The sequence below is a fragment of the Antennarius striatus genome, chromosome 19 (genome assembly GCF_040054535.1).
Source record: "Antennarius striatus isolate MH-2024 chromosome 19, ASM4005453v1, whole genome shotgun sequence".
Classification (NCBI taxonomy): domain Eukaryota; kingdom Metazoa; phylum Chordata; class Actinopteri; order Lophiiformes; family Antennariidae; genus Antennarius; species Antennarius striatus.
In genome coordinates, this window is record NC_090794.1 from 12,202,443 (window position 1) to 12,220,648 (window position 18,206).

Consider the following 18,206-nt stretch of genomic DNA (forward strand, 5'->3'; position numbering starts at 1 on the left):
CGTCAGAATGGAGTGGTAGGGGGGCGTTCTGAAGCTATTCAATCATATGACTAGTACTGCTGATCATTACAGTATATCTCACACAAGTACATAGGTTTTATGTTAAATGAACTCGTCTATGCAATTTCCTCCGGGATTAATAAAGTATCTATCTATCTATCTATCTATCTATCTATCTATCTATCTATCTATCTATCTATCTATCTATCTATCTATCTATCTATCTATCTATCTACTATTTGTCATTAAAAAAACATGATAGCCTATTTCTTCAACTTCACTTATATATTGAGATAATTCTCTGCAAGCAGCATGCAAAAACATTTCTTTGAAATATTTTAATTTTTCTGGTTCGAGCCCCAAAGATAATTCCTGAGTCTGGACCATTTCTCTTGAGAATAAATTTTATATCTTTTTTTCTGATGTAAATTTTCAACATGAGCCTGCAGTGATTATAACTAAAAATAATTCTTGACAATCTAGCTCATCAACCATAAAAAATATGAAGAGATACTGACAAAACTGAGCTCTTTTTCTTTTTATTTCAGGGACAGAGGTTGATTATACAACAGTCATGATGTGACTGATGTGTTTTGTGCTCTATTGGAGTTTGAATCATTGCTTACTTTTGTGATGGATGTTTAAATATAAATAAAAATGAATAGTGCAAACATCAAAGCATCCCTAAGCATTGATTATACATACATGGACGTCTCCTGAAACATGTTTTGAACCTTATAAGAGACTATGATGCAAATTTATTTTGAAGGAAAGCGATTCAATCTTTCATTTCCAAAGGAACTGGTAATCCCCACACTGGAATCTGAAGTGAAGTACGTACACACAAACATACAGAAAAGATCTCAAGCCCTTTGAACTCTGTATCTCCAAGAATGAAAGATAAGCAGCTCACACTCAACAACGCTGACAAAAATGGCAGGGAAGAAATACAATAATTTTTAAATAATCTGTCCTGTGTTTTTGTAAGATAAATGAGTAGCATTTCGGGGGAGAAAAACTCCTAAGTTGCACCTCACACGACACAGACGGTGTTCTGAATTAATGAAACACGTTCGAGAAGTTCATCATTTACATCCGTCTGTTACAGTTTGGGGAGCAAGCTGCATTTCAATAGATTAAAAATACATTCTGCTGTTTTGTACTGCAAGTGAAGTAGTAAAGGTCAACATGTTGATAAAATCCACAAAACTTGTTTGTCAGGAATGGAGAAATGTAATTATTGAGAGAAACGTTTCAACCAGTATATGCCCAGGTTGTTTGTGCACCCTCGGTTTGCACATTTGAATAATGAAGCATCAGAAAAGAAGCTTTGAAATTAACTCACTCTGTAATTCTCTTCCCCATTCTTGTGCAGAAGCTCAAAACACACTCCTTAGTCCTCACTCGTTGACATAGTCTTCAGATGCAAACATATTTTTTTGTCTTTTTGAGAAAAAGGCTGTGTGCGTCTGTCACAGAGTGAGTGTGTGTGCATGCACATGTCTCTGCTGCAGAGCATCACTGAGGCTGGAGACAGGAGTTGCTGACTGGTATTGGAACAGGCCCTGTAAATATGCTTTTGATCCCACTCCTCTTACTTTTTCTCTTTTGTCTCATTTCAGACATGAGAGCCATTCGGAGAGTGGATCACTGATTAGGTGTGTATGTATATCAGAATACATGTATTCTTGTGGGTGTGAGAAAGAGGTTGGTAAATAGGTGTGCTTTTTTTGTGTGTGAATCACCGTCTGTCTCTGTGTGTTTACGTGTGTGTCTGTGTGCAGCCTTCAGCCTGAGCAGAAAGAACCTCCCTACACTCTGTTGTCCGTGTGTGTTTGCGTGGGTATTTCCGGTGATTTGAAGAGCAAGAGGATCACAAATTCCTCTGAAAAGCTTCCCTGCCTCTTTTCTCTGCTGTCTGGTTTTCATAGTGAGTACCAACACTATCACCAGACTCTCTTTTGTCTCTGTATAGAAGCCCATATCTTGCATTTGCCCACTACACTGCAGCTTCAATGCACTGTATGTACATATTCATTAAAGAAGTGAACCCAGTGATTTGCTGGATCTTGCAGTGATGGTGTCAATAGTGACTGAAGTGTCTGAGCGTCACTCAGCCTCAGGTAGTTCAATTGTCAAGGAAAAAACCAGGATAAAGTTCTAAAAATTGTTTCCTCATTGAGGCTTCCTGTGTCAACTATAGGTGGTCAGCAATTTTCATACCCATCAAACCAGTCATGACCCCACATGTTCACATGGGAGGTGCCATGTGCTTGTGTAGGTGATGCCTTGATGTGCGCAGAGCGGAAAATAGCAAGGGCTTCTTATAGCTACTGTATATACACACCTTTCTCTGGCCACAGAAGCCGGATCAGGACGCTGCTGATCAAGCTACTTTCTGTAAGTAGACTACAATCAAAAATATATTCAATCTGTACATTCATCTTACTAACAAAATTATATTATTCATAGATAGAGCCCAATTGTTTCGTTGTTTCTGAAATGTTCAATTATGCCAAGTGATTCTCAGACTTATTAAGGTAAATAGTTGGATGATGTTTTTATGTCTGGGAGGTGGGGAGAACTGAACGTTAGGGTGCGCTTTATTTCGGCGCTCCAATACCCGCCCTGGACTCGGTGGGCGTTCCCTTGTGAACCACTGCTTCAATGCCTGCTTCAAATATGGAAAAACCCACGTGACTGATGACGAAAATAAGTTTCTTAGAAAATAAAATCTGCTTTGTCCGACGGCACCAGTTCAAAATGAAGAATGGAATTTGGTTTCATATAAAGTTTATGCTATTTGTCTCTAATAGACTCAAGTTCTCACACACAAGAAATCGACAAGAAAGTGGTGACGTTTTTATTTGTGTTTACTGTTGTGTGCACTGATGTAATGAAAGAAAAGATGAGGAACAAGAAGGCTAAAAACCACAGACCACTTTTCACTAGAGCAGACAATCTGTTATGTGTTGGTGGTAGAAGTACTAAGATCCTCTTTCACTCTTTCCTATAAACATTGTTCAAATATACTGTAGGCACCAAAGTAAATTAGGCATTGTGCAGAATGGACGAAATAATCTACAAATTACTGGATTAGCATTCTACCTCTTGGTGCAAATGGACTACAATATTATTAGTACTAGAACTGAGCAGTTTGTCAATCCCCCTACAAATTAACACGTTAAAACAGTACAACATAATTTTTACATGCTTTATTATTCCTGAACTGCAAACTACCAATTTAAGTCATCAAATTAATTTAATGGACCAATAAGTGCAATATCTCTTAACTTTAGACAATTAAATATGCAAAATGAAGAAAAAAGGAGGTTTACTTGTAATACACGTATGTGACTTTCATTGGTTTCAGTTTTTTGCTGGGGTTTTTTTTTGGACTGGTCAGAGTGAAGACCCCACAGCAGATGGGATAGTCCTGTCTGTATAGACTCTTTTTATGGTGTGTGTGTGTGTGTGTGTGTGTGTGTGTGTGTGTGTGTGTGTGCGTGCGTGCGTGCGTGCGTGCGTGTGTGTGTGTGTGTGTGTGTTGCATGAATTTTTCAATAACTTTCCATGCTGTGTCTTACGCAATTACATTTCCTTCCAATATTATAGTGACAGCACATATATTGAAACACGGATATCACAAAGCTTAAAGTAATAAATGTACATGACAATTGATGTAATTGTCATCAGCTGTCTTCATCTTATGTGCATCAATCTGCAGCAGTAGCTTCCGATTTGTCCCATGAGTCTGGCTGAATGTAAATGTGTGCAAAACAGGGGGATTTATTTTTTTACAGGTGCACATTTGTCTGTGATTTTTGGATATATAGGCAGGCGGTGAACAAAGAGGTTAGGGTTTGTTAACAGTGGTAAAGCAGTCGCTTTTGATTTATTTAGCATTTGCTCACTCATCGACCGTTGTGATGGTTCATGCATGTTTTATCAACGTGGATAGGGTTTCAACAACTTCTGAATGTGTGTTACGGTCGGCTAACTGCGGTTCGGTGAGGGTTGCATCACAACTGTTCATGTCTTTGCGCTGATCTTTTGACTAGAGTTGACATTGTGATGGATTGGCTGCAGAGTAAACACTAGACATTGCATTATTACTCTAAATAGCTTTTTTAGTTTGCGACGAGTCTCAGCTTTTTGTGTGCTGTGTGGGGGAGTGTGAGATGTCAAGAGGAAGAGGGGACAGAGAAGGAAGAGAATTTAAACACTCGCTTTGGGCCTTGGTTTGGGCGCAGGCTGAGCTGAGTTTGCATGGGTTCATGCAAATTTGGGGAGATTGGCCTGGAGTTGAAATTTCAGGCCTGGGGGGGGACTCTCATGAGGGTACATGAAGACTAATGAGGTGTCAGCGGCATGCTGGCTGTTTACTGACTATTAAGGAGCATAAAAGTGCGAATGTGATGTTTGCATTGCTTTGTTTGCAGCTGAGTTGACGGGTATGAGTGTGTACATGCCTTTACATACGCTGTATGTTATTTGTGGCTTGTGCGGCATATACAAGTACACAGCATAAACAATTCCACTTCCTCCTATTTGTTTGATGTAGCACTGCTGAGAGGCAGAATTTGTTCAGCAAGAATGACTGCATACATTTATCACAAGTCTCTGCAAATTAGCATGCCAGCAAGCATGAAGCAGCTAGCACTTGCTCCTGGGGCACCTGAGTTGTTATTGTGCATTGAGTGAAGGCATTATCACCGCCCTGACTTGGCACTCTGACACAGGTTAGGGCTAATCATCCCCTGTGGGAGAATCAATAGCCAGCGCCATTCACTGGGAGAGGGACAGAAGGGGGGGGAGATGCAAGCAGAGAGAGAGGAGAAGAGGATTAACAGGATTCGATACAAGCTGTTTGTGAAGCAACATGATCTTATTTAAGATGTTCTTCAGACCAATTATTAAAAATAGTGTTAAGCTGTCATCGCTGTCAAGCTTTTCGAAAAACACATTCTTAAACACACATTTTAGATTTTTGCATCAGCTTTTTGAGGAGTTATTTCTCCCTCTTTTTCAGAGAGTTACCATGTAATCAGAGTATTTTAAAAAGCAATGATTTTCACGTAGATGCTTTCCTTTTTTTTAATGTATTTTTTTATTTTGTATATACTTTTATAACCCCAAAGAGAAATTAAGAATGCACTCTCTAGTATGTGTGCAAATTACATATTTTAATAGTCATCCACTGTAGATTACTTGAAAGTTCTTCACTTGAATATTGATTGAGAGGATCTCCATTATTTTGTGACATTACATTCATGTATGTGTTTTACTCTCATGACTCTTGTGAGATTCATTACGATGAAGGCTGCAGTTAAATTATTAATTTGTGTACTGGAAACCAGTAGACTCAATTTCATTCTCATTAAAGCCCAGACAGAATATTTTGATTTAATTTTCTGTTCTATTTCTGAATATTGATGAGTTCATCATTTTCTTATCAACCTCTTCTTAAGCAGACTTTATATAATGTCATAGTAATGATTAATAACTTCATAAAACATTATTACAATAGAAAATGAAGAACTTAGATGTAGCTCTTCTGAATGCAACTCTATTGTCTCTAGTGTTTTAAAACTGTATCCAAATGGAATCACTAAAACTTCCTTTTGGCTTGTCCCGTTAGAGGTCGCCACAGCCTGTCATCCTTTTTCCATTTTAGATAAACGCTCATATTTGTTTGGAAAAGCATTTTCTTTATGCCGGATGCCGTTCCTACTACAACACACTGAATTTACCCAGGCTTGGAACCGGCCTACAGTTGAGACGATGCTGGGAGATTGAACACGAAGCAGCATATATGTGAAGCATGTGCTCTACCACTGTGAGACATCACCATCCAAATGCAATTACTAATGTCTAAAAATCCATGGTGACTTTTTGTTCTGCCAGTGAGTTTAACCTCAGTTACATTTTTTCAGAGTCGAGATAATTTGGTTTTAGTGAAGCTAAATCCGAAATATCTCAAGGTCAAACATATTCTAATCAGAACATTCTCAGAAATAATATAACAGCACAGATTTAGAAGTATAATTCACTGAAGCTGAGTCTTGCATTTATTTATTCTCAATAAACAAATGGACCAAAGTCTGCAAAATGATTTATGAATGAATCAGTGTAATTTAGTGAAATATTGGATTGGACCAGAGAGAAAACCCAGTGGAGTCACTAAAGTCCAAACGCAATCACACACACATGCTCAAATATTCAAAAACACAGGAAAGCCAATGTACCCCCCCCCCCTTTCTCTTCTCATATCTATCTAACTGCATTTGGGCAAAGTGCCTGAACCAAAGCAAATTAATTAGGCAAAACAAAGTGCATACTGTGGGAAAAGCATACCTCCATTTCTGAGCTACATTCATCTTTTTTTTTTCTTTTGTCTCTTATTGGGAGGTGGTGGGAGGAGGAGGCTGCTGCCTCTGGTGCTTGATGATTATTAAGTTGAAAAGAATGCAATGGAATACCGGGATATTTTGTGAATTAGATACTTCAAAAACTCAATCAGTGGAATTATTGTTTTGCCTTGTTTTGGAATTGTCGGACACAATGATGTGCCAGGGAATTAAAACCATTTAAAGTGATTTATCTGTAGAGTACAAATGTCTTTGATAATAGGTTTGTCTAATTTGTTCATCTGAAGATACAAAAACAACCAGAAGACTCAAAGGTAGGCCGACATAAACAAAAGGAAGGGACAGAAAAAAACCTGTGTTTGAGTCTTTGGCTCTCGTCACTTCTGTCAGTAATGTTCACTGGACAATGATGATGATTTTGTTCTCAGTCCAGGTGTTTGAACCATATCAATGTTCCTTGTTTTGTTTTGTTTTTATTTGTGCATGTCAGTCTTGATCGTATTTTTAGGTGGCATGGCTGGATGAACCTGTTCAGAGGCTCAGGGGTTCAAATTTGTATGTATTGACCTCCCCTTTGACCGCATTCACTGAAGGGTCCTGTCAGTCTGGGTTTCTGTCAAGATCCCGAAACGCAGCAGACACCACAAAGCAGTTACACACCCAGAGCCCCGGCGCTGGGAAAATACAACCTGGCCTCAAGGTTTCTGTGTGTCTGTTACTAAAATAGTACACAAGGGTGCCCTGGGACGTCACAAGCAAAGAGGAAATCATTTGGTTGTCCTTGTTGGAGAGGCAAATTTTTGTTAGCCTCGGTGAGTGGGTGGTCAGACGACCGAAGAATGAATGCTGAGTGACACAGGCATGGGTGAAAAAGTACATCCACACAAAGATCCACAAAGTGGAATCTTAGAAAAAAACAAACAATAAAAGTATGGATTGACATTTTTGTAAGTAGAATTCTTTGCTTTCTTGGTGGGAGGCGGGTAAGAGCAAGGCATCACCCCTTGTCTGTACACTAAATATGGAGCACCCAGTTGTTCCTGTGCATTCCTTTCCTTTCACACAGACACAGAAACACACACACACACACACAGACACACACACACATACACACACGCACACACACGCACACGCACACACACACACACACACACACACACACACACACATATTCACACAAAAATGTGTGTCGGTGGCAGAGGTGTGACAGAACAAACTGTCTCACTGTGACAGATAATAGAGGGATGTATCTTAACAGGTATGCTGAGGCATGTAACATAACATAAAATAACATAACATAACATAAAATAACATAACATAACATAACATAACATAACATAACATAACATAACATAACATAACATAACATAACATAACATAACATAACATAACATAACATGAATTCTATTTGTCAGCAGTGCTGAAATTTGTTTTGCGACCCAGCAGCCGTTTTATGCAACAGAGAAGAACATATATCACAAACATATCACACACATTGACATGACAGATATTGACAACATGGAAAACATTGTAGTTGAGAGCACTTGTCCCCCACTCAGCCTATCTCCGGTTTTGCTCCTGGTTGAGCATTAAAGTGGATTGATGGACAAAGGATTTTTTTAGTCTAACCTTCTTGAAAGTTGGTACCTTGTATCTCCTTCCTGAGGGCAGCAGACTGTACTCCCTGTAAAAAACATGACTGGTGTTTGAGACGATGTTTTTTGCCAGTCTCAACATACTGTTATTATACATGCATGTATACAGTTCTTGAAGTTCTTGTCCAACAATCTTTGAGCATATGTGTAGTTGATGTGACATTTGTGACTTTAGTGCTACAGACAGACATCCATAACAGGTAATTACCATGCATAGTTGCATACAGCAGCAAAGTCCCTGTGGGCATTAGCGTTTGATGTGTTCACATGTCAGCTCTGCCTGTAAGTCAGTGTGTATGTACAGCAGGTGTGTGATGTCCATTATATGACGTTTCCTTGTCATAGCCGCTTAGCAAGTGATTTCTGTTCTCGTTTGGGTTCTGAGTAAGTCATCCCCACGGTCAGCAAATTATTTCACATGAACAAATAGGAAAACACAAAAGTGAGACAATCCTCAGTTTGTGATGAATCCGTCAGTGATGAATACTGAGAGAAGAAATTTGCAGGGAGTAAAATGAACAAATCTTGTCCTACAAACCAAAAGAGCTGTTTTCCATTTAATCCAGAGTGTAGACAAGTTTATTCACTTTCTCCAAGTAGTTGATAGATCTACAACCCTGTCACGTCTGCATGATACATGTGAGACAAATGCCAGCAGATACCTGCTTGTACCTGCTGGTGGCATGAAGACTGACCCACAGATTCAGCTCTATAAGGCTTCTGTTTATTTCTTGCTTATATAAAGCACATAAAAACCAAAATGAACAGAGGTGATCTCTATATCAAATCTGGCCTTAGTCTCTGTGAATGCAGCAATGGGTCTCTCTAGAGTCAATATGATACATGGTAGATATGGCATTTTGGGACTGCATCACTCCATCCACCAGCCAGCTAATGCCAGAATGAGCAAAGGGGTTGAGCATGAATGGACCTGAGGTGCGCCTGGTCCCAGACAACTAGACCTCAAATAACTCAAATAACATGGGTTACATAAAAGTTTACCCCAGAACTGATTTCAGATTTATCTGATTTATCTGATTTATCTGATTTCAGATCATTCCAAGAGCAACAGTTTTGTTGAAATTTTTTCATCAGAGTATATGTTCGAATGTTCGATCACATTTTAGTCCAAGTGAACTCACACCAGAAATGGTCTGGTCTTTAAAAACAATATCTTAGCAGTGACTCCAATAATTTAACTAATGAAAAAAACTTTTATGTGAGCTTTTAATCTTTAAATAGCAGTGAACAGGGTTTTGTTTTGAATGCATCACATGAGTTACTCTGCAGGACACAGACTGGTAGATGCTTGTGAAAATATAAGATGGAGTATGGAGTGCAGTATTTGATTTATAGGCTCTCAAGTTTGGCCCATACGTGTGACAAGGAACCCTCTTTACTTTCCATTTATCATTTTAAAACAAGATAATTGGTGAAAACTTTTACTTTCTCATATTTTTTTTGAATTACTAAAACTATTTCTTTGCCTTCGACACATAAAACCAGACCAGCTGATGCGCAAAAATAGCACGAGTCATGTGTATATTCTCCACGAGCACATAAATTATGAAAGCCCCATCAGAACGTAATGGCCCCCTGTTGCCATTCGCTATAATCAAAGTGGTATCAGTTTGCTAATTTCATTTTAAATATAGAACCACCAAACTAATTTAGATAATGGAGACTAGAAGCGAGCAGCAACAGATTACTGATGTGCTCAACATAAACAGACATGCTGATATTCCTTGCGGAAAAATCCGACTCCACTTATCTCACACAAACACCTTTAAGCTGCTTGAGTGAGGAGACAAACAAAAAAGCCTGTTTCTAAAGAGGCAGCGCAGATAATGCGCCTAAACTCACCTACTCTCTTACAAAGATTAGGAAAAGCTGTAATAGCCTTCAATATTAAATGCAGTGATATAGTCTTAAATTTAGGAGGGAGTTAAGTGAGAGATGGCGTTTGCAGGACTAGTAGCATATCTATTTTCATTTTATTATCCAGGCAGCCAGAAAGACAAACGCATTGTCTGGAATTAAATTGAGGCCAGAGCTATGTGTCCTTTTCTGAAGTACTGCCGTGTCGTGTCAAAGTTGAAACATCAGGAAGCTAATGCAATCCAACTAACAAGCAGCCTTTGATGCCACTTTTGACGGTAAGAAAATGCTGTGCAGATGACAGAGACTTTGTGTGTATACAATCTTTTACTAAAAGCTCACCACTTTCTTTCTTCCTTCTTTGTCTACAGGTTTAAGAAACACCGCAGAGTAAGCTCGTGAGTCAGAAATACAAGATCAAAGATAAATGAGAGGAACAGAAGATGAAAGTGAGCAATAATGCTCGCTGCAGCTGAGTGGCTCCTGCATTGCTTTTCTGACACTGCAGGGAAGCTTTATCAACTTCTGGATTCAGCTTCTCTCATCCAGCAACAGAGTACCGATAGCAGCCATCAGACATTCTGTAAAACATCATTAAGAGTTCTGCTCTGTGCATCTATTACAAAAGCCAGTGTGGATGAAAACTCGTGATGAGTGTGATTATACTTTTGATTAAACTGCAACTCTGTCAGATTTGGGGTGAAAAGGTGCGGCGCTGATTAGGATCAATCTTTTAGCGCTCAAAACGGGTTGCCCTCAAGGTCCAAGTTGGAATTGGCTTAGCTTTACAAATTGCCTAAATTAAGGAAAACCTGTCAATGCCTGAATGTTGGATGAGATAGCCAGATGAAAGATGCAAAGTGGTTTTGCAGGATTTCCTTGGGTTGGTATTATTCATGACTCTCTCAAATGTGTCTTTGCTCAATGCAATTCTACCTCATTTCTGATCAAGCAGACCAAACATTGTAGCTGTCAGGACCGACTAACTTGGCTGTTGGCGGAGAAAAACCATTGTCTGACGAACAAGTTCATCACTAATCACATCCATCACTAATCAGACGTCTCCCATACATGATGTCATCCCAACATAGAGCTCCATTTCTTAACAATACCAGCATTTAGTCAGATGTCACCTTCATACTGGCAGCACCTGGATCGTCAAAGTCTTCTTCTTCTATTCACAATAAATTTAATGTGAAAATATCACAGTTCAAATCAAAGTACTGCAATGAGCTGGTGTCTCATCCGGGTTGTATCCTGCCTCTCACTCGTAGTCAGCTGAGATAGACTCAAGTAACACCCACAGTCCAGCGGCTGAAGACCAGGTGATTACAATCGTCTTGTCCTCAAGACAATTTAAGAATGAATGAAATCATCAAAGTGAGGTCATTATTTTTGTTTTATGACAGTTAACTTCCGTACATGGGTAATTTTCATCCATCCCTCTTGCATAATTCTTCAGGTGAAGTTACTTACAAGTCAGGTTATAAAGTTAAAAGCTGATATGTAGCCCAGATCCCTGGGGGGCAGCATCATAGTTAATAAATACTTAAGTCACAAGAATCCTCTCTGAGATCACATATCGACAGGTACACTTTCTTCCAGGTCTCTTTGACTCTCCCTCAATAAAAATGCAGAGACAGCCGACTCCCTTAAGTGATAATAATCATAACACACAAGGTTATTGATTTGTACTGGGAAATTCTCACAGCTAAACTCTCGCCACAGGCCATCCCGCAGCCTCCAGTGAATAAGTGAGGGAAGGATCTCATTCTTCTACCATTTCAGATAATACCAAGATAATCAGGACTCAGTCAAAGACACTTGACAGCTCCGATTGTGGGATATAAATGAAAATTTGGCTCTTTGATTAGCTGTTTGGGTGCTACTGAGAAGCAAAGACGGGTTGACATATATTATTTTCTGAAGTAAATGGAGCACAATTGGGGCACACCATGAAGTGGCATCATGAAAAATGGTCTATAGAAATGCTGTTTGGTCTCAGTGTAATTGCCGGGTTGTTTAATGTGATTGCAGCCATTTACTTTTACAAGTGGCATACGAGCATGATGGCTCTGGGTTTTTGTGCAAGTACATGAATTTTGTTGTGTGTCTGCGTGTGTTACTGCTGTATTTTTGGATACTTAGATTCACTTTAGAAAGGCAAGTTGTTGAAAGGTGAGACTCGAGTCGCTTCAGCAAATTCGGTGTGTAAACTTATCCCCATCTCTCTATTCATTTTACTTTCACAAAGAGAATGGTGCAGAACTCCATAATGACAATATGCAAAAACCTCCAGAATCTAATTTCTGCTCTATCCATCTGAATTACAATGCCATCATTATTATTCCGATGCTGGAATTATACACTCCATCAGCTAGAATAAGCAGTTTCCACTGACAAGCTGACTTTATGTGTGCTTATTGTCCTTGTTGAAACTGTGTGTGTGTGTGTGTAGCATATTTATACACGACATAAGATTTCATACAAGCATGCATACTTTCTCACATTAAAAGGTTAATTCGTTAGACCTAAAGTAATTATACTGAGCTTATAGCCTGTGCCAAAAATGCAGCTTCCTCAAAAACAACTAATTACCAAGGGAGCTAAAATGTGTGACGTGATATAGAATGAATACTGAATAGAGTAAATGTGATGGATTCTCCTTTGGGAGTGTCTTTTTGTTGAATTAAAACAAAGTTGGACACCTCACTCATACTGCTGCTGTCTCTGACCAGCTGTGCTCCAATAAGGAGTGTAACTGCAGCTGTCAGTCTGAACTTGTATTTGATCTGCATGTTCAGTTACGTAAAGTGCTGCTATTATTTCACAAATAATTCACAAAGATGAACAAAATGGACTAGCTCAGTAGCACAGCAGCATGTTCTGAAGCAAGAATGTTGAAAACAAGCTGACTCCAGTCACCTCTTCATTTTTAAATACAGAAAAATATAAAAATGCATGCATGGATTCTTAGTCATCCTGGTCATGATCATTCTTGACGTTTGTGTGTGAAGCAACTGGACTTTACTTCAGGGTTTGAGGATGTTTCACCTTCTCATCCAAGAGGTTTAAACACCTCACAACAATTCAAATACGTCCCTTAAACCACCCACTAATCACTGAGATGCAAAGAAGCCTCTTGCTTGACAACTCAAACATCTTCTAACCTTAAATAGACATCCAGCTGCTTCAGATTCGGACATCAAGGATTACATGCTTTCAAGCCTCTAATAAGTTTATTATAAGAACCACCATCATCATATGGAAAGTGTTATTACACAAACTAATAGTGCAATGATACCACATTATCAGACAACATCCCTCCCACACAGTATATATAATCTTTAAACCTTCTAATGCATTGTCAGGGTATGATTGGCATTGTTTTAGCATAGAATGGATCACACGCACTAACTAAAATAAAAGTCATATGTGTTGGTAATCGATCCAAAAATCCTCACATATTCACTCTAATAAGAACATGTAGCACCCAGATCGATGAGCCAGTCAGTTTGCTGATTGACCTTACCTTTCTGTAGAGCCTCTACCAGGCTTATAGAAAGGGTACTCCATGTACACTAAAAGCCATGTAGTTTTTTTTCTAAAAGACAAATAGTGCAACAGTGAAATATTTTAATACTGCTTTCCAGAATCCACAGGATATGGATCATGTATAATAGCTGCTAGATGCTTTAAATTAACATAAGTTCTACATTAATATCAATCTTTGTATAGCATGACTGTCTTACTTTTCCTCTAACATCACCAACATTAATCCAAGGAAATAAAGACAATAAAGTCATGCAAGTCTGTGGTGCGATTTAAAACACCCTGCTATTGTCATCTATCTATGGATGGATGGATGGATGGGATGATGGATGGATGATGGGTGGATAGATGGATGGATAGATAAAAGTTGGGTGATAACTTTATGTTTTGTGGCACCACCCTCAGGCCAAGTGTTATATCTGTTCCTTTGGTGGTCAGGATATATATATATATATATATATATATATATATATATATATATATATATATATATATATATATATATATATATATATATATATATATATATATATATATATATATATATATATATATATATATATATATATATATATATATATATATATATATATATATATATATATATATATATATATATATATATATATATATATATATATATATATATATATATATATATATATATATATATATAGTAGTTTCAGTCTCCTGAGGCTGGCATTGTTGCAACAGACTTTTCAGCATGTTTTCCTAATTTTTTTCATTACTTTCTTGAGCTCTCAAAAGTACAACCTAAATGAAGAATTTTGGACTCATTGAAAATTTGTTTTGTGGAACTACTACGCAAACTTCTAAAAACAGAAGTTTGATCTTATTTAGCTTATAGATTAAATTGATTTCCAAACTACTAGATGTGAAATGACCGGGACTGTATTAAAGTGACATTGGTTGGTGTGTTCATGATCAACGACATATCCTTTTAGTCTAATTCACCAGTCAGGAGCACCAGGCATTTTTAAGATAACCCTTTCAACATGTTGGTTTGAAGCGGTGACAACAGCGTGTTCTTGTGATATTAAGAACTTTTGAAGTAATGGTTCCACTTTCAACAACAGTAAACAGCTTTTAAAGTGTTTCTACCCCTGGAGAACATAACAGCAATCTCTCTCCTGAGTGCGTGCAGATAGTTCAAGAGCACTCAAACCTAAAAACCCAGAGACGAGGGAATGTGAGGAGGTGCAAGCTGTGCCAATCACATATATAGTCTTGTGCCACATCTGTCATTCAAAGCTTTTATCCAGACAATCTTGAATGCATCCATTTAGTATGGAAAAAAAATACCTGACCCTGAAATGGTATCAGCATTATACTGAAAACACTCACCTAACAAAAGAAAGCTGTAAACATTTTTAGGAAAACAAATTTGGCGTGAACCATCCCCTGGGCAGGAAAATAGTTCAACCAAACTTTAGAGGATCAGTCATCAAACTGCTAAATAAATACCCTTTAAAGCAACTGAAATCAGTATATTTAAGTGAATAATGTGTCAAATGATTTCACAGGTTGTTAAAGCTGCTACTAGAATTAAAAGTCACACAGAAAATTAAATTCTATCATTGTAGTATCCCTCTGCTTTTTTATTTTTAGCCTGATGTTATTAAGGTTCATTTTCACTTCTCTAATTCACTTCGTCTCCAACTGCAGTAGGCAACTGTTTGCAGCTACAAAACTCTTACATTTCCAGAGTATCCTAACTTCTTACCTGCAAATAACAGAAAGGCAGTCTTTACAGTGAGTTGGGAAAGAGAGCTGAAAAGCGACTAATATTCGAGTGTGTCACCGTGTCTGATAGATGTGTAAGCAATGTTTGAAGCATCTACCTTATAATGCAATGGTATGCAAATGAGATTATACTTTCACTGCACCCAGGGGTCAAAAGAATCACTGACTGATCATCAATCATTTATAACAGACGACAACTTCAGGGGTGGAACAATGGGTCGCAAAGTCAATGGAAAAATGCAAGTAGATGGAAATTCTCTGTAAGACATGCAGACATGTCCCTGATTATTCGGTATATTTTAACCCTGCATATCTGAGACTTTTATGAATCTCTTTCTAGTATGATGGGTCTTTAGATGTAAACATTTGTGCATATTATGTACATTTTGCTCGTGATTTGATTGTCTGACCACAATTTTAAGAGAAAGTGGGAGTGATGTCTAATAATGTTTACTTAAGGAGTACCTAATGCCCTCGCGATGAATCAATTACAAATGTAGTAAAAACGTTATTATTGGTCAAAACATAATAAAGTACTGTTTTTGTAAACCAGTTATTGTTATTGATCTAAAAATTATTTTACTATTTATCCGCAATGCTTGTTCAAGTCTTTTAGCAATATACCGAACTACAAATATTGTAGTTCGGTATATTGTGTGAGGAAAGTCTAAGATTGTTCAGGCAAAAAAGCTTGAATTATTACATTATTTAGTTCAACTATTATAAATTAGTTACTGTTAATCCTGTGTAGGAGAAGAAGAAAAAGTCCATGCTAGAAAGCTGCACTGACTATTTTGTTCTCACAGATGTTAATCAAAAGACTCCCTGTGTTATTTGCAGTCTACTTTGAATAATTACAGACTGATTCATCAGTATAGCTGGAATAGTTCTTTCAAGGGCTGTGGGTTAATTAAATATTTTTACATACTGGAACTTCTTTCCTGTTACACTAGATGGTTGCTATCTCATATCACATTATGTTCTTCTAAAAAGATCTTACAAAATAAGCTTTAATGACTTAAAACCAGGCCTAATTATATCACCATTTAAATGTAGGTCTTTGTAACAGACCAGTTAAGTCTCCGTACTGGTCTGAGAGAATGACCAAGTAATCAATAAACACAAACATCTTTTGTATGAGGTGTGCAGGAAAGAAGCTCAGCGAAGCCTCAGGTGTATGCTTGTGTCCATGTTTGTGTTGATTCATGCAATATTTATATGTCTATGAGAAGCACGAGGGAGAGGTATGTTTTTATGAAGTACTCCATATAAATTTATTCAAACCTGAGTAAATGAAGAAGGGTCAGTGTTGAGCCAGGGTAGAGATCCCATTTTCAGATTACAATCTGAATTTTTAAAAGAATTTTTAATGGAGGACAGGTTTAACGATGTTGTGTTTCTCAGCCAATATTATTAATATTAATATATTTTTCTGCTGTAAAAATGTTATTGTTGAAAAAATAGTCATATTCACTGGTAATTTGTACACCAAACTGTTCACAAAGCATGTTGGCACCACGTCTTTATGGACAGCAGTGTTGACAATTGGTCCAGCATGAAATCTCATCTGGTCACTGGATTTCAGTGAAATCCCATGATTCCCTTGGGATGATTTATAATGACTGTGGTGATCCGTATCGATCTATCTGCATAACCTAACTCAGACAGCCGCAATTTGTGTGTAGTGTCATCAAATGACCTACAACAGCGAGGATGTGAGGAGGTTACGTGGTCATCCATATTTATTTGTTTGATTGTCAGCAGCATGTTTCAAAAAGCTGTTGATGGAATTTTGTTTCTGGATATATTTTGGGCTGAGGAAGAGTTTATTGTAATTTAGGATGGATCAGAATACTGCATTGGAAATTTGATCATCTCTTCACTTCCATCGACACTTTCACATATTTTGCAAATATTGTGAAAAATAATTGCTAAAAATAAAGATTTCCAGGTGTGAACAACTCAGGATTTTGCTTTGACATTGTCTGGAAGCTATTTTCTGATTCTTTAAGTGACCATAGTGTCGATTATGATACAGTTTGGGCTCCCTGACTGCTGTGTTGTTTGCAAATGATAATAATTATCTCAACATAAAATACTAAACATAGTGAACATTACTTCTTCTCAACATCAGCAGTTTGCATTGTTATTTCTGATAGCATGCTGGTGTTAGCAGTTAGGCCATAACGCTGCTGTGCTTTGCTCATCCTCACAGTGTGGCCAATACCTGGAGTCAATATTGTTTTCTCCAAAAGCAGCAAAACTAGCAGACCTTTTACATTCTTTGTTCCTCCTATATATTTGTCTGTTTAAATCTAGTCTCCTCTTCCATCCTGGGATCTTTTATTGTCTTCTTTTATACTCTCTTCTCTCCACTCACTGTTCTGCAGTTATTCTGTAGCCAGAGGGCACAATCAGACAGTCAGAAAGTCAGTCTTGAAGGTTATCAGACATGACACACACTGAACACACTCAATGCAGGACGAGGACAAAGTCTCTGAGGTCTTCATGCCAATTAAGAAAATCTGATCAATATCTCAGTCCTCACGTTCTAAAAATTATGTTTGTATGTCCAACAACAGCAGGGAGAAGTTGTCTGCAAACAAATTACATTTCCCATTAGTGTTATAGTAAGTTTGGTCAATCCTGTACGTAGTAAAGACATATTAGAGATATGTTACTCATTAACCTTCGTTTCATAACGTTGTCTCAGGTGTATGTTTTATCATGTACTGTACAGTACTGTACATGCATGTTAATCTTAAATCGTAACAGTATTTGGCTGTGTTAATGTCATACAGCATCATCACAAAAATAATATGTTGGCAGCATTGATTGCAACGCTTCACTGTTCAGCTTTTTGGCACAGACCTCCAAACCTACAATAATAAGTATTATTATTATTATTATTATTATTATTATTATTATTATTATTATTATTATTATTATTATTATTATTATTAATAGTTTTAAGCGACTTATATTT